Source organism: Ovis aries, chromosome 19, assembly GCF_016772045.2.
Source record: "Ovis aries strain OAR_USU_Benz2616 breed Rambouillet chromosome 19, ARS-UI_Ramb_v3.0, whole genome shotgun sequence".
In the NCBI taxonomy this organism is placed as follows: domain Eukaryota; kingdom Metazoa; phylum Chordata; class Mammalia; order Artiodactyla; family Bovidae; genus Ovis; species Ovis aries.
In genome coordinates, this window is record NC_056072.1 from 56710025 (window position 1) to 56735249 (window position 25225).

At 41.1% G+C, this 25225-nt stretch overlaps 1 protein-coding gene and 1 long non-coding RNA gene across 12 annotated transcripts in view; one reads left to right on the forward strand and one right to left on the reverse strand.

The window, feature by feature from the left end:
- LOC132658193 (uncharacterized) overlaps nt 1-19964 on the forward strand; it is a 31523-nt gene extending 11559 nt beyond the window's left edge. Inside the window, exons 2-5 of the long non-coding RNA XR_009597469.1 lie at nt 10910-10942; nt 12041-12086; nt 12737-12852; nt 16534-19964. This is a non-coding gene — a long non-coding RNA (uncharacterized LOC132658193). The remainder of the gene's footprint in view (nt 1-10909; nt 10943-12040; nt 12087-12736; nt 12853-16533) is intronic.
- PPARG (peroxisome proliferator activated receptor gamma) overlaps nt 1-25225 on the reverse strand; it is a 122748-nt gene that overhangs the window by 68426 nt on the left and 29097 nt on the right. For 2 of the 11 annotated variants that reach the window (XM_060402028.1, XM_042235731.1), the window contains exon 3: nt 755-875. The exons of the other annotated variants lie outside the window; for them this stretch is intronic. The gene's annotated coding sequence lies outside the window, so the exon portion shown is untranslated. The remainder of the gene's footprint in view (nt 1-754; nt 876-25225) is intronic. 11 annotated transcript variants of the gene reach the window in all.

The window sequence follows — 25225 nt, forward strand, 5'->3', positions numbered from 1 at the left end:
GTATTATTCTAAGGGATAAGAGATAACAATATTCATAAGCCAAGGTTCCCATCCTCAACGAGTTCACATTTAATTATATCTATCAAAATTATCTAAATATCCCTTAAAGAGTGATCTTCTAGCTTCCTTAACCTTGAAGGTCAATTAGCATGTGATGGTACCAGAAATAATGTATTTGCTTAAGTTGTTACCATCAGTGGACACAGTATATGATCACTGACAAATCTGTTAGTGTTTTGACACGTATGTGAATTTACTTACTATCAAGGTCTTGAGATTTCCCAGTGTCTTACTCTTTATACTATCAAACTTTGAAGGATATTATAATAAGATGCATAAAAAAGCATGCCAGTAAATGGGCCGTAATGTAGGCCTTGGAGCTTTCGACCACGTCTAGGTGTTTTCTACACCAACTGGTTATCAGCACTTTGCTTCTGAAGGGTACTTTTATAAAGAATTCTATTGCCTTCCATCCTGTGGAGCATGTCCTTTGAAAGATTGCTATTGTTTCATGGACTATAACCCGCCAGGCTCCTCTGCCCATGGGCTTCTCCAGGCAAGAATACTGGAGTGGGTTGCCATTCCCTTCGCCAGGGGATCTTCCTGACCCAGGGATTGAACCCACATGTCTTATGTCTCCTGCATTGTCAGGCAGATTCTTTACTGAGCCACCTGGGAAGTCACCTATGAGAGATAGCCCTTGGTAATTTTCCAGAGTAAGGAGAAGTGGGAGGAGGCCGCCTTCCTAACGTACCTGCACAAAAGCGAACCCAGCTTCCAACACTGGGGGATGTTGGGCTCTGTGCCACGTAGAGGCGAGAAGACAAGGCGATCGTCTCCCTGTGGACGGTGGAGACGCAGGGGTGTGGATGTGACTGTGGGTGCAGAGCACGTCGTCAGCAGGAGGAAGCGTGGGGAAAATCAGGAATGGTGCTATCGTAAGGAAGACGGAAAGCTTAATCCTATCCTAGCTATGACATCTGAAAGAAATGGAAGTCTGGAATTTGAGAAGGCTACTCTTCAGTATTATTTACGGAATCATCTCTTAACCAAAAGAATCTGAATATTACTCAGTCAGAATACTCCCCAAATTTTAGTACATTTAGGAGAAGCAACTGGAGTAATGGGCTTCCTAGGTGGTTCAGCAGTAAAGAAGCCGTCTGGCAATGCAGGAGACGAGGGTTCGACCTCTAGATCAGGAAGATCCCCAGGAGAAGGAAATGGAAACCCACTCCAGTACTCTTGCCTGGGAAACCCCATGGACAGAGGAGCCTGGTGGGCTATAGTCCATGGGGTCACAAAGGGTCCGACACGACTTAGCGACTGGACAACAGCAACAAGTAGAATAATAACCACTGTTAATGATTCCATGACAAAAAAGTAAGAGAATGTCTAAAAATGTATAATTAGCAAAATCATAGTATTATACCTGTATGAAGTTTTTTAAAAAAGCACTAGATTGACAAAGATTTACATCAAATGTTCCCACAGAAGAGAGTATTTTTTCCTGTCACATTACTCTCAGAAACTAATTAAAACCTTTCTCTTTTTTCAATCATAGTAACGTTAGTCGAGAACATTATATACGTTTCAGACGTACAATGGTGCAGCTCAGCTTCTGTAATATACTGTAGCACGTATGTGTCTCTGTGTTAGTCAATCAGTCGTGTCTGACTCTTTGCAACACCATGGACTGTAGCCTGCCAGGCTCCTCTGTCCATGGGATTCTCCAGGCAAGAAAACTGGAGTCCGGGTAGCCATTCCCTTCTCAGGGGATCTTCCCAACCCAGGGATTGAACCTGGGTCTCCTGCATTGGCAGGCAGATTCTTTACTGCTCCGGGTTGGGTGGCTACAGGTTAAATTTGGATTCCATTCCCTAGATTGAATTTTAAAGCTGCTTTAAGTGCGCTCTTTTTCTTTTCTGTAGAGCAAGCTTCGTTAGTACAAGCTAGCACAGTGCGTACAGAATTCTTTCTCCTGCTGGTTCTCTGTCTCTACCTGCGCTCAGTTGGGTCTGACCCTTTGTGACCCCATAGACTGTAGCCCTCTAGGCTCCTCTGTCCATGGGTTTCCCAGGCGAGAATACTGGAGTGGGTTGCCATCTCCTTCTGCTATAGCCCCACTGAAAAAGTTGCTTTGTTTCATGCTAGGAGAGCCGTGACCACCTGCATTACCTCCTAAAACGTCAGGAGCTCCTTGAGGGAACAGCATCTAATGACTGTGAGCATCCCTCGGGTCCTGCCTAGCTGTGTGCCTAGCTGGCACCAATGCATGTTATTGATCGTTTTGGTGATGAGAGCCATGAGGAGACAGCTGCCTGATACACTTGTCTCCCACGGATCATTCATGGAGGAGAGGGGCCTCGGGAAGTGGCAACACCTTCAGCTTTCTTCTTCTTCCGACAAGACTGACATCTCTCCATGGTCCCCCAAGGAAGTCACACAGCTGCCAACAACCAGAAAGCTCACTTTGCCTGCCCAGAACTGCTGCCTTTTCCTGGTGCAACTAAAGTCAGCTCAGGACCCCACCTTCCAGTGTCAGGGGGCGCATCGATTCAGTTTCTCCACGGTCTCTGGGAACACAGCATGGGAAAAATGATGTTTCAATGGGACACAGGCCTTTTAGCAGAACATACAACCCTGTATCCTAACAGGTAGATCTCATGGCCACCATCCCAGCAAGTCCAGGATTCCCATGGAAAGAGAGAAAGGAAGGCCACCACTGAACACATCTGGGTCCTTTCTTTCGTTTTCTTTTTTTCTTGAAAGAAAGGAGGGCAAGATCCACTCTTCTTTAAGCTAAAACTATAACTTGGTTTAGAATTTCAAAAAGTATTGGGTCATTCGGATTTTCACATAGGTGAAAAATTTGAAAGAATTTTTTTGGCCAACCCAGGGACATGTTTTCCATGTCAGCCTTGTTGCTGTTCAGCCACTAAGTCCGACTCTCTGTGACCCCATGGACTGCAGCACACCAGGCCCCTCTGTTCTCCACTGTCTCCCGGAGTTTGCTCACATTCAGGTCCGTTGAGTCGGTCATGCTATTTAACCATCTCATCCTCTGCCACCCTCTTCTCCTTTTGCCTTCAAACTTTGCCATTAGCAGGGTCTCTTCCAATTAGTTGGCCCTTCGATCACAGTCTTGTCATGGTGAAGGGGCCTGTGTACCTCAATGAAGCTATGAGCCATGCCATGCAGGGCTACCCAGGACGGACATGTCACACTGAAGAGTTCTGACAAAACAGGTCAACTGGAGAAGGAAGTGGCAACCCACTCCAGTATTCTCACCTGGAGAACCCCATGGACAGTATATGTTCTCTATACAGGATTATTATTCTAAGCTAGTAAACCGTTTTGATGAATGGACATGAGTCTGAGCAAACTCCAGGAGACAGTGAAGGACAGGGAAGCCTGGTGTGCTGCAGTCCATGGGGTCGCAAAGAGTCAGACACGACTTAGCGGCGGAACAACAACCACCACCATTCTGAACGAAAGAAAATTAACTCGATGAAGAGATGTTAGCTTATAGCCAATAGCTCCAGAAGATGTGTATTTGGTATTTTAAAAGGTTTTCTTGACCCCGAAGTGATGTGATCCATGGAGTCACAGATAGAAACTGGAGCCAGAAAGCATAGGTTTTCAGTTGTTATATGGCTTCAGACTTGTGTTAACTCTTTGGGGTCACGTTTCTTCGTCTCTGGAATGAGAAGAACTTTCTGCAAAACCCTTTAAGTCCTTTTGGCTTCTAATGTGGAGATACTTAATAGTACGCCTGCAATTTGTTTACTTAAAGGGTAATGGAAACTCTGTATCCTGCATTCTTATTCATGCTCTAATCCTGAGTTACTACTTCTTTCTCATACCTGGTGGCTAATTAGGTACACCACCAAAGGCACTTTCATCTGGAAACTTCTTTCTTCCTGCGTCCCCTCCCCCCCCCTTCAAAAGTTAACTTGCCTGTTACACCTGAAAAAAAAAAAAAACCAAACCAAAACAAAAACAAAACAAAACTCTAACTTGTCTAACCACTTTCTAGGGATCAACTAAACACTTTTCCAGTCGTTACACTGTTGAACCAAAGACATACCACCTAAACTATGTTAACTTGTGTTTGCAGTATAATATTTGAAATTCTCCAGCAATTTGGTTTCTAACCATAATAAAATACCTACAGGTGATATAATCAACTGACCCATATTTAAGTTGTGGGAAATCCCAAACTTCTAAAACATGTATCTTCTTCACTGTTCAGATTTTATCAATTAATTTTTCAAGATCAGCTATCTAGAGATTCCTAAGGTAATGAATCCCATCACTGGTGAACCATATGAAAACCCCGCAATCCTAATGCAAGTTCAGCGCCACAGAGCTATAGGCAAGTTCAGTTTATGTAAAATAAGCCATTTACCAGGTTTGTGACTGCCCCAAAGGAAATACAATGACTTTTGAGATTACAGACTCCTATAACTTGATACCACAGAGATGAACACATTCAAACTCTTAATTTTTCATAACGAAAATGAGTTGCAGGGAAATCAAGTGATTTGCCCAAGGTATGACTCCAATAATCAGTGGCAGACTTTGAGCTAGAAATCAGGTTTCCTCATTCCCAGTTTGTGCTCTGTCTCATTAAAATGATGCAATAAAACGTTCAAGTAAATTGTTCCAATCAATTATTCTTAATGCCAACAGTTATGCTAGAAGTCTATTAGCAAAAAAGCTTCAGTACCTTGTGAGTCACTTAATGTGTATGACTCACCTGTGGGGATGCCACAGTGGACCACAGAGTTTAGAGTCGGGGCTTTTTAAAAAGGAAGTACTCAATAACAGCTTGGTAATTAAAAATTGGTGATATCTGATCAATCAGTTCAGGAACCCATTCTGCTGACAAATGTCCTTTTGCCTCATGCTCAGATTCTTCATGAGTCATCCTAACAGCCTGGGGTTCTTCTGGTACAAACAGTTGTACTTTCTATTGTCACAGTTCCTCTAATGAAAAGAATAAAATTACTATGTGAAAATTTCCACTGTGAGGTACTCAAACTTTTAAGTTTTAGAAAGCACCTTGGAGCTGCACTGCGCTTTTATCTATTTTGAAATTCACAATGATGCTACGAGGTCCTTCAAAGCAAAAGAAGAGAGTAAAAAGCAGGTCTTGAAAAGAGCTTGCATGTGGAACCTGGTAATGATTTTGGCTACAAAATTAATCTTTTATTTTTCTATCAGCTCTCTAACTGCTGCCATAAATAAAAATGGGTCTTCTATTGCTAAGCGAACCTTTAAAATTCATACTTGTTTTTGAAGATCTAACTACTTAACAATTTCATACTCTACTTATATATACCATGTCTTTGTGAAACATAGAAAGTGAAAGTGAAGTCACTCAGTTGTGTCCGACTCTTTGCGACCCCATAGACTGTAGCCTACCACACTCCTCTGTCCATGGGATTTTCCAGGCAAGAGTACTAGAGTGGGGTGCTATTTCCTTCTCCAGAGGATCTTGCCAACCCAGGGATCGAACCCGGGTCTCCTGCACTGTAGGCAGACGCTTTACCATCTGAGCCACCAGGGAGGTCATACTTTGCAAAACATGCTTACATTCAAAAAACACAAATTTAAGAGCAACAGAGGTGTCAGTTGATGACTGTTCTCATTATTTTATTAATCAGGTTGTCATGTGTAAGGTTTAAATTGTTGATGATAAGATTTCAAAATATTATAATTTTGAAAGCACACTCTGTTCAAGGCACTGATTTATTTAAGTCATCTTTAATTCTCACAACCGCTCTTTTAGATGAGAAAACAGAGACTTGGAGAGATAAAGTGACATGCCCCAAGTAAAAACACTTGTAAAGTGACAGTTTGAATTCAAACATGGGTCTGTTTGACTCTTTACACCATGTTGACTAAAGACAAATAGATACAACTTTACAGGCAAAACCCACTACCAGACGTTTTTGAAAGATACTAAATTGTTTTCCAGTCTTTTCACTTTTCTTCCTCAATGGAAACATTTTTATTCTCCTTAAAGGACAGAAAACACTGTTGCTTTACTATATGAAAGTGTTTTTCTTTAATTAACATTTTATATTTACAGAACCAATCCATTTTCATTGTCGAAAATTTCAAAATACAGATTGGTAAAAATAAAATCATTATATTTCTACTACTTAGAGATTATAAATGTTGAACTCTTAGTGTTTCTCTAACTGGATCTTCTTCTGGGCATATGTATAATCCTAAGTACATATATAAATGTGCATACCTGTATCTATACACATAGTATTTGTGTTTTTTAGTAAAAATGAGATATGGTACTTATCAATGTTGTGAGAGTTTCAGGTGAACAGTGGAGGGACTCGGCCATACACAGACATATAATCATTCTCCTCCAAATTCCCCTTGCATCCAGGTAATCTGCTTTTTAGTGTCCATAATCCCCATCTTTCCATTTTACTAAATTTCCATTTCAAATAATACCCAGTTCATATTTAAAATTTCCCAGTTGACCCCAAATGTTCTTTACAGCTGGTTTATCCCTAGCCTGAATCTAACCCAGGATGTAGCTATCCATTTGGTTGTATGTTCCTTAAGTCTCCTAAAATCTAGGGCAGTCACCTGCCCCCACTGCTAACTTTCCTTAATTTTAAGGCCACTGACTAATTGAAAAGATTAGCCCAATTTATCCCATGGTATGTCCACCCTCTGGATTTGTCTGGCTGTTTTCTTCTAGGATTGTTTATCTTGCTTCTCTATCCCCATGTTTCCCACAAATTGGATATTATATCTAAGGGTGTGTGGATTCAGGTGAAACATTTTTTTTTAATGTAATATAGGTAATATTCTATGTTTCCTAGTTCATCACATCAGAGAGATGGTATATGACTGACCATTAGTGATGCTAAGATGAATTACTAATTTAGAATGATGATAACACTGTAGGGTTCCTTTTTTTCCTTGCAACTAGAAAGTAGTATGTGTGCTGCTAACTATGGAATTATAAGGATATTCAGTTTCACCAACCATTCACCCAAAAGTCACAAACACACTTAATAATCCTTGAGTGAATCAACACTTTGAGTTTATGATGTTTGATTCTATCCCTCTTTCTACATTTATTAGCTGGCATTTTTATAGGAGGTAGAGCTTTCCATTGAGAACTAAGGCAATGTGGATGCCCCTGAAGTATAGTTTCCTATTACAAAGGAAGAGTAAACATTTAATTTTTTCTCTTACTTAAAAAAGTAGATATCTTCAGTATCGAAATCTGTTGGTTAGGCATTCTGTTCTGAATGTTCACTGAATGCTCTTCTGTTCTTAAATGCTTTTCACTGAATTCTCATATCATAAAATACTGACATATTTAAGTTCCTATTTTTTCAACTGTTTTTTCACTTTTCTGTTATCCTTGGTTCTAGGACAGTGACAACCAAGACACCCATCCACTGGTTCTTTAGAGCTCTAGCCCTTCTTCCTTTTATTAAACATACAAACCACTTGTCACCTCCTAATAATATAACGAAGGCTTCAGTTTCACCTAACGATTTCCACTACTAGCGATTTTCAGTTTTTAGCAAGCGGTTATTCCTAAATTATAGGGAATATATACAATACAAACTGAACTGGTTCCTCCACAGTTATGTTGTATGTCAGCATAGCTTTGGGAAGAGAGTTTAAGATTCCTGACAGGTTTGTGGACTTATTAAACCACATTCCAACCACTGAGTTTGTTGTTTGCACTCCAGGGGTGCTTTTCTTCAGATACACTAAGCACTAGAAAGTGAGATGCTATGTTTTTCACATTTACAAACATGAGCTCCATTTTAATACACTCTTTACTTTAAACATTTAGAAACATCTTATTGAACACGAACGGAAGGAGAGGAAAACTAAAATATGAAGCGAGACAAAACCACAAACAAACAATGCTTTCAATTCTAAAATAAGTATGTCCTCTCTCCATAAAAATAAAATTAAGTATTAAGTCAGTCTTCCTTCTAATTATGTTTTTATTTATCTATTGCATACACTCAGATGAAGAGCTCAAAATGCCTAAAGTCATCCTGGGCAAGTTGACAAGTATCCTACACACTGAAATGAGAAGTGGGAAGAAGGCCAGATTGCCTAATTGTTACTTGGGAATCCGAGGAGGTGGACAAGCCAAAATCTTTACAGGGATCCAAAGAATACAGCTTCCTCCTTAGGCAGCAGAAGAGAACAATGGGCCAGAGTCTCATTCTGTGTAATTTTATAGGATGATTCCATTGTTTCTCTCATGTAGTGCCTGAAGGGAAAGTGTATTGCTATCTATGGGAGAGCTTCCATCAGAGAGTTATTACAGAGGATGAGAACGTAGCCCCTGGGAGATTAATGAATGATACCACATTCAGTCTCCTACGGAGCTCTCAGATAAATGCTTTGGGAACTGTGCACCCAAAAGACCTCTGCTCTGAGGTTAGAAAGTTTTAGTGACCAAGCGTTAATGAGGCAAGCAGTATGGCAAGCTGATTAAAGGAGCTTTGAAGAGAGCGTTTGGGAGAGGGGATAAATAGGGGATTGAGAAAGGGTATGGTATACACAGATAATGGAAATGTGAGATGGGCACTTATGCAGGGAGTCTTAAAGAACGTTTAACTTAATCCCTTGCCACTTATGGTTGGGGAAACCAAGGTACTAACAGGTTAAGCGACGTGCCCACTGCCGTACCCTAGATAACACAGAGTTAGTGACAAAATCAAAGCAGAATCCATGACATCTTTTAAAAAATGATACAAATAAACTTATTTACAAAACAGAAAATGGACTCACAGACTTAATTAGAGGACAAACTTATGGTTTGGGGGAGGGGAAGGATGGGAGAAAGGGATAGTTAGGGAATTGGGGATTGACATGTACACACCGCTCTATTTAAAATGGATAACCAGCATGGTCCTGCTGTATAGCACAGGAAACTGCGCTCAGGGCTACGGGACAGCCTGGATAGGAAGTGGGGTTTGGGGGAGAATGGATGCGTGTTATGCGCATGGCTGAGTCCCTTCGCTTTTCACCTGAAACTACCAGGACACTGTTAACCAGCTATGAAGTGAAGTCACATCACTCAGTCGTGTCCGACTCTCTGCGACCCCATGGACTGTAGCCTACCAGGCTCCTCCATCCATGGGATTCTCCAGGCAAGAGTACTGGAGTGGGGTGCCATTTCCTTCTCCAGGGGATCGTCCCGACCCAGGGATTGAACCCATGTCTCCCGCATTGTAGACGCCCTATACCCCAATACAAAATAAAAAGTTTATAGCTACAAAAAATAAAATAAAATGGATAACCAACAAGGTCCTACTGTATAGCACAGGGAACTCTGTCCAATGTTATATAACAGCCTGAATAGGAAGGGGGTTTGGGGGGAGAATGAGCACATGTATATGCATGGCTAATTCCCTTTGCTGTACACCTGAAACTATCACGACTTTATTAATTGGCTGTACTCCAATATAAAATAAAAAGTTAAAAAAAAATTTCTTAGCTTTTTAGTCCCAGTTTAGATGCCACCTCTCCATGAGGCATTTTTGGACCATTCTGGTCTCTTTAGAATTCTTTCCTCTCCCGTAAACAAAGGCAACAAACCCCTCATACAGTAGTTATTGATGTTCCCTCACATGTCGCTTTATTTTATTTTCGTCTACTCCGGGAACAAAGCAGATGCTGAAAGAACAAGCAAAGGAAAAGAAAAAGTTAAGAGGCAGAAAGGAAGCATCACTGACAGGAAGCAGAAGACCAGGGTTCACCCTTGAGTTCTGCTACTAACTCCATTCATGACCAAGCCACAGTGGCTCTGGTCTTAATTCCCCATTTATAAAGTGGAGACAGGGAAAGGAGAGAAGGTGAGAAGACATCTAACATTTAACTCTTCCAATCAATGCGCTTTAAAGATTAAGATCTCATCTGTTATAAACTCCTATCCCTAATCAGAATCATGCCTAACCTATTATTAACAGGTTGATAGTCTTAACCACTATCATCGGCCCACACACCCACCCACTCACCACCCTACTGTTCACTATTTCCTAACACACACCTGAAGCTCTATTAGAAAGGATGTATCTACTCATTCTGATGTACCTGTTGTATACAGTAGGTGCTCAATACATGTTGAATGGATTCATTAACATGGGAAGCAATACGTATACTCCTATTTTCTATCATTTTCCAGGGCTTGTTTCTGGCTTCCTGATCTTATTTCTGCTATAACACTTAATGATATGTTGTTTTTTTTTTCTTGATGGGAGCAGAGTAAATGCTGTTTGAATGTCAGTTCATTAGTTCTTAACCTTAATAACAAATTGTACACAGAGTCAATACCACATAATTTGTTGCCTGTTGCTAAGTCGTCTGACTCTTTGCGACCCCACGGACTGTAGTATGCCAGGCTTTGCTGTCCTTCCCATCTCCCAGAGCTTGCTCGAACTCATGTCCATCGAGTCAGTGATGCCATCAAACCATCTCGTCCTCTGTCGTACCCTTCTCCTGCCTTCAACCTTTCCTAGCATCAGCGTCCTCAAGACCCTGTTTTCCCGACAGTCAGTCCCTCCCATCAGGAAGTTTGCACAAGCCTTTTATCCTGACCCATCAGAGGGCAGATAGAAGAAGCAAGAACTACAATCCCACAGTCTACAGAACAAAAGCCACAATCACAGAAAGCTAACCAAAATGATCACGTGGATCACAGCCTTGTGTAACTCATTGAAGCTATGAACCAAGCTGGGCAGAGCCACCCGAGACGGACAGGTCACGGTGGAGAGTTCTCACCAAACGTGGCCCGCTGGAGAAGGGAATGGCAAACCACTCCAGTACTCTTGCCTCAAGAACCACACAATTTACCCCTGAGCTGTTTCACATGTTTGTTTTATTCCTCCAGGTACATTGTGAAGTCCTTTGAAAACAGGAGAAGGTATGTTTTACTTCATTTATTGTTCTTAATATAGCATTAGAGGTTCAAGACTTGATTGACTATTCATTCTAAACAGACAGTACACTATATTTTCAAAGGCCTTCAGCAAAGTTCCCTACCCACAAAGGACTCAGCCCCGTTGTTACACTTTCGGAAGAGGTTCTAAGAAAGATGGTTATCACTCTTTGAATACAATCCCTCTACAAACCTAAAGATCATTCTACAAAAACACCACTCCTCTCGCCTTACTTTCTTTTCCCACTTGAAGAATCAGTTTCTCATAATTAGTTCTTTAGACCTGATTCTGTTTTGGAGGACTTAAAAGTTCTAGTATAAGAAATTTCTTAAGTTGTACACAGAAAAGAGTCTTGGACTGTGAAGGAACCCAGGGTTCTAATCAAGGCTCTACTGCTTGCCAATGTCTGTGGGCAGATTACTGAGCATTTCTGGGCTCCAGTTTCCTCAGTTTCTCCAGTTTTCCCCTAAGGTAAAAAAGGAAGTAATATTTGCCTTGTCTTACAGGGATATTATTACAATTAAACATGTTTCTGTATACATAGAAAAAAACTTTACATGTTTTAAAGCTCTATACAAACATAAGATATTATTTTCCCATTGTTACCAGAACAATAAAAGCATTTTCCATAAAGATATAAGTTAAGACCTTCATTGAATAAAAGTTAAAAATATATATGTGTAAGAAAGCTGAAAGGAACTATGCTATAGTGTTAACATTAGTTATTTCGTGGTGACAGGATTGTGAGTGCTTAGTTTTTGCTTTATATTTTTCTGCATCTTTTTTTTTCAATAGTAGCTATTACTCCTAGAATTTAAAAAGGCTACTTTAAGTCAAATAATGACACTGTGCAACAACTGAGTATTAAAAAAAAAAATAGCTATCAAATACTGAGGACTCTTTAAAAGAGAATATCAAAAGCAAGCCTTTTATAATTGATACAATTAAATTCCTAAGTAGATCACTAAGGTAAATGGCAGAGATATTTAGCTAAGCTTTTCGAAGAAGATGAAAGTTATCAGGAACAATGTTTCCATTTTTCTAAAGAACTATTATCTTCCTTTTGTTTTTTTTCTCTGAAGTGTTTCTACTAGATACCAGCATCACTACTCCTCAAGGTATCAAGAGGTGAGACTCTCAACTTGGAAAACCTCAGACAGGAAACCCAATGTCAGTGTTACATAAAAGACACCACAAGCTCCTGACCTGTTTCTAGCCCTCTGCCTCTCCATGCTCCCTGAGAGCAATCAGCATCAATCTGGGGGACCCTGTGACACTCGGAATGTGTCACAAATCAATTTCTAGCTCAGTTTTCATCTTCTTTAGTGAGAATTCTGATCAGCAGCCTTTCCGTTCTAGCACTACCTCAACCTGAAGTTCCTTTAATCGGTTCTCATCATTCAGTAAGATTCAGTCATTCAGTCAGTTCATCATTCAGGCTTCAGGAAGATGACCATACACTTTATTGCCCAAACTCTGGCACTTTGAAGAGTGCAACAGAGCAACAGGCATAAACTGAGACTGTCACAGGCCACTAGAACATATAATCACTTTAAAATTAAGCAAAGTAAGGGTATTTAAAGAAAGAAGTTCCACGATGTCTTTGGTCCTGACAACTAGAAACCAGATCAATGCTGCCATAGTTTTTTCATACTGTCTTCCACTTCCAACGGTTGTTAGCTCTTAAATGTAAGAATTATATTCACACTGTTATTGGAAATCTATAATTAAATGTGAAACTAAATTTTCTTTCTCTTTTCTTCTTTTTCATTTTAAAGGTTCACACAGGGCAGCTGTTTTGCAAAGGAGGGTGGGAATTGCAAAGGTTTTGCCCCAGGCTGTCTTGCATTAAGAATTGTTGCATTTGGCCACTTTTCAAGGAACCAGATGTGAAGTAAGTAATGCCCATTTGGATTACAAATCTCATTTTAATATCTTTCAACATAAATAACAATAGCAACAGTCAATATATTTATTTCAAGGCTTCCAAGAGGTGGACAGACATTACCCACACAGGAACCACACTCTAGAAAAGCTAGAGGAAGCAATGATCCTACTAAAAACAGTTTTTACATGCTCAAAAAAGTTAATTTCAATGAAGACAACAAAACAAAGTTTGGTTTGATGGTTACAATTAACCAAAGCATCAAAAGTGGCAAAGACTAGACTAACTCAATTCAGTAAATTCTGTATACTTGGAAAGCCTTAATCACAAGACTTAGATATTGAAATGACTGTATTTTGGGGTTATTACTAAGTTTGTCAAGGTTTCATAAATATAACCAAAGGCAACACAGGCTTGGAAGGTACCAGTTCTAACATATTCGTTGGAGAATAAACAAAGTTTTAATATAGATTTTTTTTAAAAATCTCAATATCAAGTTCCTAACAACACATTTATATCTATCTGAAACTGCAAGTGAATGGATTAAGCTAGCCTGAAAGAAAAGTAACAATAATTTCTATTACTCCCAATTTTGCAGTATGAGGGGCCCGTTAATCTGACGGACTTTGTCTGAGGACAGTTCATTTACATCCACAGTCATAAATAAGACTAAGATTTGGGAATATTTAAAATAAGGCAAAAAAAAAAAATTCGAAACTACACTTACAGCAAACAAAGACGTTAAGCTGTATAGAGCTAAAAGATAGGACCAGAGAGATAGAAAGAGATCAAATGAATAGCTGAAGTAGATGCTGGGACATGAAGGACACTGGAGGAATTCAGAATATGGTGATTTTCACCACAAGGGATAACAAATCTATAAGGCTTGTGTGTCTCTTAAAGTACACAAAGCATTTTTCCATGTATTACTTATTTAATCGCGACAGGTAGCGATTATTACCATTTTATAGAAAGCTGAGGAAGCTACGTGACTCGGCCAAGGGCAGCCAACCAAGAAGTAAGACCTCAATTTAACCCAAATCAGTTCTGGACAAACCCCGTCAGAAAACCTTGCCATTTATAAGACACTGTGGGAAATACAGAGAAGTGTCAGCCTGCCCTTAAGGAATTTATATCTTGTTGGAGAAACAAGCTGCAAACAGGTGAAAAGTTAAGTAATGATTCGTGATGTAAATAAGAGTTCCAGCCAATGACAGAGGAGATGTCACAAGGCAGCACCTGGTGAATTGCCAAATACGTGGAAAAATGACTCAGTTTCACAGGGACTCAGAAGAGCGTATCAAGATGGGATGGGTTCATGGAAGGAACGGGATTCCAGCTACGGCTTATACATGAGCAAGATGCAGATAAGACCAGAGTATGGTCTCCTGAAAAAGGGGGACCAGGTCCCTACAGCCTACAAAGCTATGGGTATACCTATTCACAGCTGTGTCAGAGAACCGCAATTATGTATGAATAAAGACTATTGTTGCCTGACCCACTGATGAACAGGTTAACAATGCATGAATGAACACCTGGAGAGGAAGTAAGATGCATTCTAGACAAGGGGAAAGAGCAAGATTACGTCCGGAGGACAGTGAATCCAAATGTTACTGTGCTTTATAGGAGTCTTCTTGTTATTGTCACTATTCAGTCCCTAAGTCGTGTCCAACTCTTTGTGACCCCCTGAACTGCAACCTGCCAGGCTCCTCTGCCCGTGGGATTTCCCAGGCAAGAATACTGGAGTGGGTTGCTATTTCCTTCTCCAGGGGATATTCCCGACCCAGGAATCAAACCCTCAACTTCTGCGCTGGCAGGTAGATTCTTTACCATTGAGCCACCTGGGAAGCCCTTACGGGAATCGAGGAAAGGACATATCCAAGGCAACACAGTTAAGAGGATGAGGCAGGAGCTAGACTGTAGGTCTCCTGAAATCCTGGTAGGAGTAGAGATGTAAATGGAAAGAACACTCACTTTAAAAGGAAATGAATTTCAAGTAGAATTCTGGCATCACCACCTACCAGGATGCAACTTTGGGCAAAGTACTTAACCTCTTTTCGTCTCAGTGGCCTCATTATAAAACACTTGTGATTTTGCAGTTTCTTTGTTTTACAAAGAAATATAGTATCTAAGTCTTGTACGTAAGTCTTCTACACACAAATGAGTTCAGTTCTGAGAGCGTGTTCAGAAGTCCAATTTGCTTTTAAGTCCAATGAAGACGGCCTAGGTACCCAACTAACACAATCAGCTATACACTGCACTATAGTAGGGTTATCACACTTTTCACACAAACAATACACAAAAACAAACACAGAAAATAAAGACGACATTTTTAATCTTATAGTTCAGTACCTTGAAAAGTACAGTAGTACAGCGCAACAGCTGGCATCCAGGGGCTGGCATCGAGTGAACAGACAGGAAGAGTTACTGACTGGAGGAGGGAGAGGAGGTGGGAGATGGCAGAGCTGAAGGGTCGTCAGCAACAGGAGACGGAGGGCAATGTCACTCACGCCTGACGGTGACGGAACACAAGTTCGCATCTTTGAAAGTTTGCAGTTTGATGGGTCGTATGCAGGGGATTTACTGTAATGTGTGCAAGACACTTAGAACCGCTTGGCACAGAGTAAGCACAGATGTTAGTTTCCTTCTCCCTAGACCACACTTTGAAGGGTATTTTACTTCATTTTAAAAGATTCACTTTGCTATTATTACCATTGGAAACATCCCCTGTGCAGTTGCCTCGTGACTTATTTGCTCAAACCTGATATAGCTGTAACTTTTCACATTGCTCTTTATTGCCTTCATATGTATATCTGTAATGTCACTAGAATAATTCTGAAAGAGCTGCCTTATACACGGGGTCAGGATCAAAGAGTACACATTTTTATGAAATTAACAACGCTGAGAAATGTACTGGCATCCCTGGTTCTACTAGGTTAGAATTATATAAAAATCCACATATAAATAAAAATAAATGCAATATAACTTTCAGCAGCTTTCAAAAGCTCTTGATGTACTGAAAGCTGTTCCCACACCTTTAGAAAAAAATGGACAAACACTAAGGGAAAAAAGGCAGTTAAAAAGTGATTTTTTTTTTTGAAGGACTTATCAAACTTTTATTAACAGTTTTTACTATGCTAAGTCACTTCAGTCTTGTCCGACTCTGTGCAACCCCATAGACGGCAGCCCACCAGGCTCCCCCGTCCCTGGGATTCTCCAGGCAAGAACACTGGAGTGGGTTGCCATTTCCTTCTCCAGTGATTTGTTTTTAAAAGTGGCTTCTAGAGCATTTCCTGAGATAATCTTAAACATTTTCTGTATCTTTAGTAAAATGTTATCTGCTATTCAAAATGAATCGAAGACATGAAGAGTTCCTGAATCATTAGAATTACCTAAATTCAATGTAAATTTTATTTCACCCCACAATAATTACCAAGACAGAAACTTGGCTTACTGTGTTTTAAAAGGATTTTACGTAACCAGAAATGACGAGGGCTTTCTGGTTGATTCCAGAAAGACTCAATTTACTGAGAACACTGTACATTCCAGTTCATCAACATTTCACAAGACTACCTTTGGAAAAAGAAATGGAAAAATGTTTGACTTGACAAATCAGCGGCGTACAACTATCTCAGCATGTCAGGTAGGGATATATTTTGTGGAACTAACCGTTCGGCTTTTCCATCACAGAGCAGACAGACCTCTGGATGCTGGTCCTTCTTCCATGGTTTCTCTTCTTCCTGGCTCCTGAGATACCAGTGATGCTGCCAAGAAAGCTGGTCCTTCCTCAAGGCTCTTCACTCTTCCAATTCTATATACCCTCCCCTCAGCATCACAGAAGACTTCAAAGGTCGAGGATATACTGAGATTATGAAATCTCTGTCTCCATCCTCATCATCTCTTTTGTGCCTCAGACCTCTATACAAACACCTACTTGATATGTCCATTGCAATAGGCTCCTCAAAACTCAACAGGTCCAAGACTACACCTACCATCTTTTTCCTAGAACTGGTCTCATTCAGTAAGCCTGACTTAGTAAATGGCTCCTACTAATCTGCCAGCTGATCATATCCCACCCACCCCCCAAAAAAGTCATAACTATTCTCACACTCACGTGCAATCAATCACCACCTCCTTTTGATTCTGTTAAATTCATGCAGTCACTTCTCTCAACCTTCTCTGCTATCAACCCGATCCAAATTACTTGCCTCTCTTACACATCTTTCTGATCATTTCCCACCTGCTTTCCCTAAGTCAGCTCTAATTGCTTCTCCAGACAGTTTCGCAGCTTTAGCCAGAATGACCTCTTAAAGTTCAAATCAGATTCTGTCACTCCATTATTTAGAATCTATATTGGCTTCTGATTGCCTGGCATCTGAACTGCTTTGAATAATCCCTGTTTATCTTTGAAGCCTCTTCCCAGTCCTTTTCTCCATTTATAGCTTGCTTTTCCCCAGGCAGAGCCTTCCCGTGTTATTTCCTCTGTGGAACTTCTTTCTCCTACAGCTAACTCCTTTCTTAAGCTGACTCCTACACTCTCTCTTCCACTATCAGCATAAAAATCACCTCCCCAAACCCTCAGATCAGGTGAAACCCGCCCGTTACCACTCCAAGCAACTCACCACTCTCTTCCTCCCTTGCAGCACTCCTGTCTTAGTTATTACTTGCTCGTTGTCTGCCTTTCCCACAACATTTAAATCCAAGGGATTCACGATCCCTGCAGCATCCACAACAAACACGGACTAAAGACTGGAGATTCAGTATTGACCGGTTTTATTAACTTCCTGCATTATTCCGGGAAGCCTTAACTTCTCTAGGCCTCCTTTGTAAAAGGAAAGGAAGGGGACTTGATCAGAGTTTCTTAAGCATCACTGATGTGAATCCCTTTTAAGGGAAGGAAAAAATTGGACAGATCTGCGAAGGCTGTGTCTTCAGACTATCCCCAGGTTGAGAAAACTAATATTGTAAGAAACCATGAAAATGTCCTTGAATTGTGAAACTGGGGCTTTATAAAGACCTGTACTGTTGATGACAACACAGTATTTTTAAATCCTGAAATTCTCAGAGCCCAGGAATATGTCTGTGGACCCCCAAGAGTCTTTGGATCCAAATTTCAGAAAGAGATGGTCTCTTCTAGGTCTACAGTGAGCTCTTTCTAAGAAAGTAGATGTTTATTTTCCTGAGTACTTCCTAGTGAGTCAGTCCTGTAGGGCTGTGGGCTCACGAATCTGCCATTTGGGACAGAATACGAGGAATTTCAGAGCATCAAAGCACTCTGAAAAATTCTTTCATTTCAAGGGAGATCCTCAGGTACTAATTCTGGCAACAGGGTGAGAAGCCTTCAACCTTGACTCTGTGGCAATGAAAGGCAGATATAAAGCATGTCTCTGGGCTCAGTGAAATAATCTTTTTGATTATACAGAAAATGTATAATTGTGTAAGAAAATGAACTAAGAAGTGAGAGAAGAACAATAAAAGGCAAGAAAGCAAACAGCCCAACTAAAAGGGGGCCTAGAACTAGAACAGGTATTTCTCCAAGGGCATACTGATGGCCCAGTAAGCCCATGGCAGCCAGTGCCATTCTGTACAAAAATGATCCTGGAATTTGAACATCTCTTTTATGACATGAGTACTTGTTTCAAAGGCCGTTCCCAAGTGTACCTCCGCTGTAGTGTGCGCAATAACCTCTCACTGCCTCTGCAGACTTTGGGTCTGAGACCTTTTTCCGCAGAGCCACAAAAAGCATGATGCCAGCTGCCATCTTACACACACTGCTGTGGCCCTTGCTCTCTTTTGATTTGGAGTCCTCACTGGTTTTTTTTTTTTTTTTTTTTTTAAACTTGCCAAGTAAGTAGAAAGAGAAACATCCTTAGTTTTTCTCAAGGTAGTTGGATTTAAACCTCCTAGTGCAGAAAGGTGACATCTATTCATAATAAATGTCCTGTTCTTCGAGTTTCCCCTTCCCTGACTTCTCACTGAATGCCCAGACACCAGGTTCTTGAATTGTCTAAATTATCAACAAAATGCTTGTTTCCTGGCTGAGACCTCATCCGCCAAGATTCTACTCCGTCTACTGATTTATAGCTGCTTCTAACTCTCTACGAGCAGAACACTGCAAGACAAGTGGTGATGCTGCCTGTGTTCAGGCAAACAGAACAGCTAAAATAAAATGAGCAGCAGTCCAAAGAGGAAGAAGCAAATTGGGTTAAAACACCCCGTTTCCTTCTCTTTTACCACTCGACCCTTTTCACTCCTCTTGTATTTCAAATGACAAGATAACCTCTTTCAATACAATGTCCATAGTACATTGGTCACTTTTAAAATAATATGGTGAGGGTATATATTTTGGAAAAAAAAAAAACTTAAAATTGAATAAACTTTTAAGGGAGAAATGAAAATCAATCACTCTCTTCCTTCAAGTTGATGTTCTTACAGGATGGCTGATTCTATATGCTACGCTGCTACTGTCTTCACTCAAAGCCCAGGATAACTAAAGCTTTCACTGACCACTCAGTTTTGGGATCTTTGGTTGTCTTGCCCAATATTTCCATTTCTATCCAAGAATCAAACAGCCATTTGTTAAAGTTGGCATTTTTGTGTGTCCCATGGTAAACAGTCTGAATTTCTATCTCAGGAAAAGGGAAGACCAGGGACAATCTGTAGACTTGAAGCATGGTAATGAGAGACAAAGGCATCTTCAAGTCACCAGATCGCTGAAGGCAGAGCCTGCTAATAGTGGAAAATGTCAGCTCTGGCTCTAATTCCTATCAGAGAGATGAGAGGACTCAGTAAGTCCCAAAGTAGCACCAAGTAACATCAGTGCCATCTTGAAAGCAGTATGAAGTGTATAAAAGCATGCATTTGAAAAAAACATTCCTACAGTCACTCTTCACACTGAAGCACATTAGCCAGAGACGTCTCTTGATTTTGTGACAGCTGCAACTTTTCCAACGTATGGAGCACGAACGTTACCAACTGGCTTGCTGGTTGAGTGGTCTGGAAAAAGGAATACTCTATCTCACCGGATTGCTGTAAATTTAAATCCATTTCCTCTATTTCTCAGCTCATTTTGGCAGAATGTTTCTAACTAAAAGTGTAATAAACTATATTGTCACACTTCAGGGTTTTTACAACTCCACCTACCATATTTGGGAATAAGGGTTGGGGGAGCAAGAACTCATGAGGAAGTGAAGGCTATTTGGTGACATTCTGTAACCTTTAGCTAGCTGGGGACAACTGAAATCACGTGTTCGAGATGGGAAGCATGACTAATTTGGGATGACTTCTTGTGGCTTTTTTTTTTTCTTACACCACCATCACTGAATTTGTTCAGAAATAGATTTCTGCTTTTCTCAAAATCAGTTTTCCTCTGTCATACAAAACGCGATTCCTTTTTATGAAGGCAACGTTCTTGGTACAATGAGGTTGCGAAAGGTCAGGCACGACTTAGCAACCAAACAGCCAACAGCCAAACGGACAAAAAGGTGTGAAACTAGAACGCTACTTAATTTGTAAGTTCCTACAAAAGATACTTTTGAAAAAATCCTAAGGTTTCAATGAACTGTCAGTCAACTCACCAAGGGTAGATTCCTTTGAACAAAAAACCAACATGGCAATAAAAAAACGAGCAGTTACAACGGTATGGAAACAAAACAGCATACTGAAAAGCGACCGCCTTGGCATAATTAACACACTTCTGAGTCGTCACGGAGGAGGAGAACGGACATTGGAGGAGACAAACAGCACGCGCTCTAATGGAAACGCTGTGTTTTGTAATTCAACTCTCATCCCTTTAATATGCAGAGTCATTATCCTGTATCAGGCACTAGGTGTGATGGTGAGGACATACCAGAGGATAGGACAGAGACCTTGCCTTCAAGAATTAGTAACAAGAGTTAGCTACAGTTAGTAACACACTGACATTTTAGTAACTGTTAATAAGGGAGAAAAGAGAGATACAACCAGAAATTTTGACTGGAGGACTTAAAACTCTAAAAATTTCCTTTGTATCTCTCATTTTAATTATTCCTACAAGTTTCTTTGATGTATAAAGCTATGTGATTGCCCTCTCTCTGAACAGATCAAGGCTATCCCATTCCACAGTGCTTAGAAAATGAAGTACTGGAGAGGTCCTTAGAGACTCATTTGTCTACCCTACACTAAACTGTCAACACACAGGAAAACTGAGGCCGGAAGAGGGAAAATGATTGATTACGGTCACGTAGCCACCATATCTATTTTTATGAGCTCTTCCCCAAGTAAGTTATAACTTGGAGGTGTCATTACAACTAGTGTTTTTTTTTTTTTTTTTTTAAACTCTGTTTTAGAAAACAAACTTACAGTTACCAAAGGAGAAAGGCAGAGGAGGGGAGGGATAAGTTAGGAGTCTGGGATTAACAGAGACACACTGGTGCTGCTACTGCTGCTAAGTCACTTTAGTCGTGTCCAACTCTGTGCGACCCCACGGACTGCAGCCCACCAGGCTCCTCCGTCCATGGGATTTTCCAGGCAAGAACACTGGAGCGGGGTGCCATTGCCTTCTCCGAGAGACACACTACTATAAACAAAATAGATAACCAACAAGGGCCCTACTCTACAGCGCAGGGAATTGGTCAATATTTTATAATAACCTTCAAGGAAAAGGGCTTCCCTGGTGGCTCAGCTGGGAAAGAACCTGCCTGCAGTGCAGGGTTCTGTGCGACCCCATAGACGGCAGCCCCAGGGTTTGATCCCTGGGTTGGGAAGATCCCCTGGAGAAGGGAAAGGCTACCCACTCCAGTATTCTGGCCTGGAGAATCCCATGGACTGTATAGTCCACGGGGTTGCAAAGAGTCAGACACGACTGGCGACTTTCACTTCACTTAAGGGAGAAGAATCTGAAAAAGAATATACACACACATATATATGAATCATTTTGCTGTATACCTGAAGCCAATGCGACACTGACTGCAAATTAACTATATTTCTATTAAACATAAATGACCACTTCCCTGATGGTCCAGTGTCTAAGACTTCACACTTCCAAAGCAGGAGGCAAGGGTTCTGTCCCTGGTAGGGGAACTAAGATCCTACATGCTGTGGCATGGCCAAAAAATTAAACACATAAATAGGAAAAAAGTAATTAAAAAAAAAAAGTTTCTCACTTATGCCCTGCCCCCTGGTCTCCACTGGAAAACCAACCTCCGAACTCGGTGGAAGCAATCCTTTCTTGCAGGCTCCGGCCCTTTTTAACGACTTTTCTCAGGCCTCAGCCTTATACTATCTCCTCCCCCGACTGATCTGCACTCCTCACTACATTCCTTGACTCAGCTTTTCTGGGAGAGCTGTGCCCCACGCGGCGGGGGTCTAAAATCTCTCCCTTCATCCATATGTTACCACCTGTTGTCCTCTAAGCTCCCTAAACACTCACTCTGCCCACTCTGCATGCACGTGGCCTCAGCCGCGCATTCGTGTCTGAGTCTTCGTGACCCGTGGACTGCAGCCCTCCAGGCTCCTCCGTCCCTGGGATTCTCCAGGCAAGAATACTGGAGTGGGTTGCCATGCCCTCCCCCAGGGGATCTTCCCGACCCAGGGGATGGAACCTGAGTCTCCAGAGGCTCCTGCATTGCAGGCGGATTCTTCACTGCTGAGCCACCAGGGAAGCCCTCCTCCCACTACACTTCAGCTATAAAATTAAGCAATGACCTCCTCCTTGCAGCTGTTAAGGGCATTACTCCTTTTCTCATTCTTCTTGACAGTTTGCTGTCATTTTACAAAATTTCAGTTGAAAAAAGAAAATATGTGAGCTTGGAAGTCAAAAGAATCTCAGTTGAAATTACAGCCCTTTGGGCACTGATAGTATGCCCTTAGGCACATTATTTCACCTGTGTAACTTCACTTTATCCACCTGGGAAATGGGGGTAATTATAATTCCTACAGTGACACAGCTGTTGTGAGGATGCAACAAGATTATATACGTCAAGGGAGTAACATAACGCCAGGTGCGTAAGAGGTCCGAAGGCTTGTATTCTTTTCCTCTTCTTAAAATTTGCCTCATTTGGCAGTGATGAGATGATCTACCTACTCTTGCCATTTGTTTAACTGCCCCTTTCAGGCCTGACCTGTGCGCTGCTCTTCACTCTATGTTCCATGCTCTGCTACGTCCTATGCTATGCTACTCTATGCCATGAGAAGCATTCTTCACTCCGTGTTCACGACATCCAAATCAACATGTCTCATTCCAGCCTCCAAAACAAGGTTCAGTCTCGAATCTTCACCTCTCTAGGGCTTTTCTACTGAGATACTCCACCTTCCCTTCAAATTCAACAAGCCTAAAATCAACCTCATCTTTCTTCCCCCAAACACAGTTCCTCTCCCACATTTTTTCCGTCTTACTACACATCACCCCAAAGGTCATTCTTGACCCTTTTCTCTCATTCTCTTTGTTTTTTATTCAGTCACCCAACTTAACGTTATCAAAATATCTCTTTCACTTGTCCTTTTTCAAATGGAGTGACTGTTGTACCACGTCCCCTTCTCGAACCTTCAAGTTGCCCAGTGTCTCCTAAACAAAGTCCAAGTTCCGTGCTCTAGCCTTTGTATCCTGCCAAGCTCAGTCCTTCCCCTCCTACGTGACCCTCCCACTGACCCTAGAGTGCAGTCAGTGTGTCCCTGACATCCTGAAATCCCCGCCCCACGATGCCCCTCATGTCTAGCATCTCCAGCTCCTTCCTTCTCAAGTCTCCGTATCCACATTTTCAGGGTTCAGCTCACCTGACTACTCCAGCTCTGTGGATGTGTTTGCTTCTACGAACTTTCACTCATGTTTTTCCCCAAACACACGTCACTCAGCTCTGTGATTTAATTCTTTCACGTGGTCTGTGTTGGTATTGCCCTTGAAATCAGACTGTGAGTAATGAATGGTGTCATTCCCCTTGGTCTAGAACAGGGCTGGATACAGAAAAGTAGCTCGGAAATGCTTGTTGAATAAACACCACATATAAACAGGAACAACAACAACAAAACCTCTGTACAAATAACTGCTACAGATCTTTACCTGACTGAGCAGCCCTGCTTCAAATACTAGAGAGGACTAAAAGGTCACAACAAGTCTGTGAACTGAGTATTCCTCATCTCTGAATTATACAGGTCAAAAAGTAGCTGGCTGATATCACACTTCCTATCTCTTGTTGGTAGATTTAAAAGCAATATTTAGGCAAGAATGCTAATAGTACTGTCCTTAATTAGCAGGAATAAAAGTATATCTGAATCATTTAATTTTAATTACATTATAATTGTAGCACTTGCATAACCCTTGCTAGGAACTATGTTAAGTACTAGGGACACCCAGAAGACAGTCTTTATCCCCAAGAAGCTCCCTTGGTGAAACTACAAAATCTGCAATCATCTGATACTTGGTACATTCTAGGCATGAACCAATGCTATGAGAGGAACACTAATAGAGCCATCTGATGTGGCCATGCCCTAACATGGAAGCCACAAGACAGCGTGTAGGCTGAGCTTGGCCATGAAGTCCGTAACGCTCCCAGGAAGCAGGGTGAAATGCAGACACATATTTGAGAAGAAAATCTATCTACTTGAAAGATGAAATGGGAATGGTGGATTGAGTTGGAGAGACAATATGCAATAACTCAGGTGAGGAATAAGGAAAACCTGAACTAAGGAAACATCGATGGAAATTAAAAAGTTGGAAAAACAAATTTATAGTAACAGCCATCAGTAGTTCACACATACAGATTTTTTTCCCCTTGCCATGCCAGGGAGCAGAAGTGCACAGAGAATTTATTCTCCTAAGACTCTTTCTTGCTGTTGCTATTACTGTTACTGCAAAGTCTGATGGATGAAAGGATGAGGACAGTGACCGCCACATACTGGAGTTGGGAACATTGTAACTTCCACTCATCACTTAGGGTGTAAGTCAAGTCACTTCATCGCATTCCAGCCAGTCGGTTCTTCTCAAAAGGATGTGAACTTGCAGGAAGTGAGTCTACTTTGTGGGACCGCTCCCCAGTAAGCACTTTTCCCGAGGAATGTGCAGTAGGGTCTAGTTCTATTACTTTTAACCCTTTTCATATAGGTGCACAAAACCCATGTTAATTAATGAATTAATACAAGGAAGGAGCCTAATGCCATTCCTGAACAGAGCTATTACAAAGATACTGAGTAGTTGTAGACATTCTTTGAACATATGCTCTATCACATGGATAAGCACTAAATTTCCTCATGTGGAAAAGATGAACACTAAAGACAGTGACGATAGTAACATCTTAAAGTATATGATCTGTAAAAAATTTTTCTAAGCCCTGTATTTATTTGATCTTACTTCATCCTCATAATCAATATCCTAACAGATAAGGAAACTGAGGCCCAGAGATTTTAACAG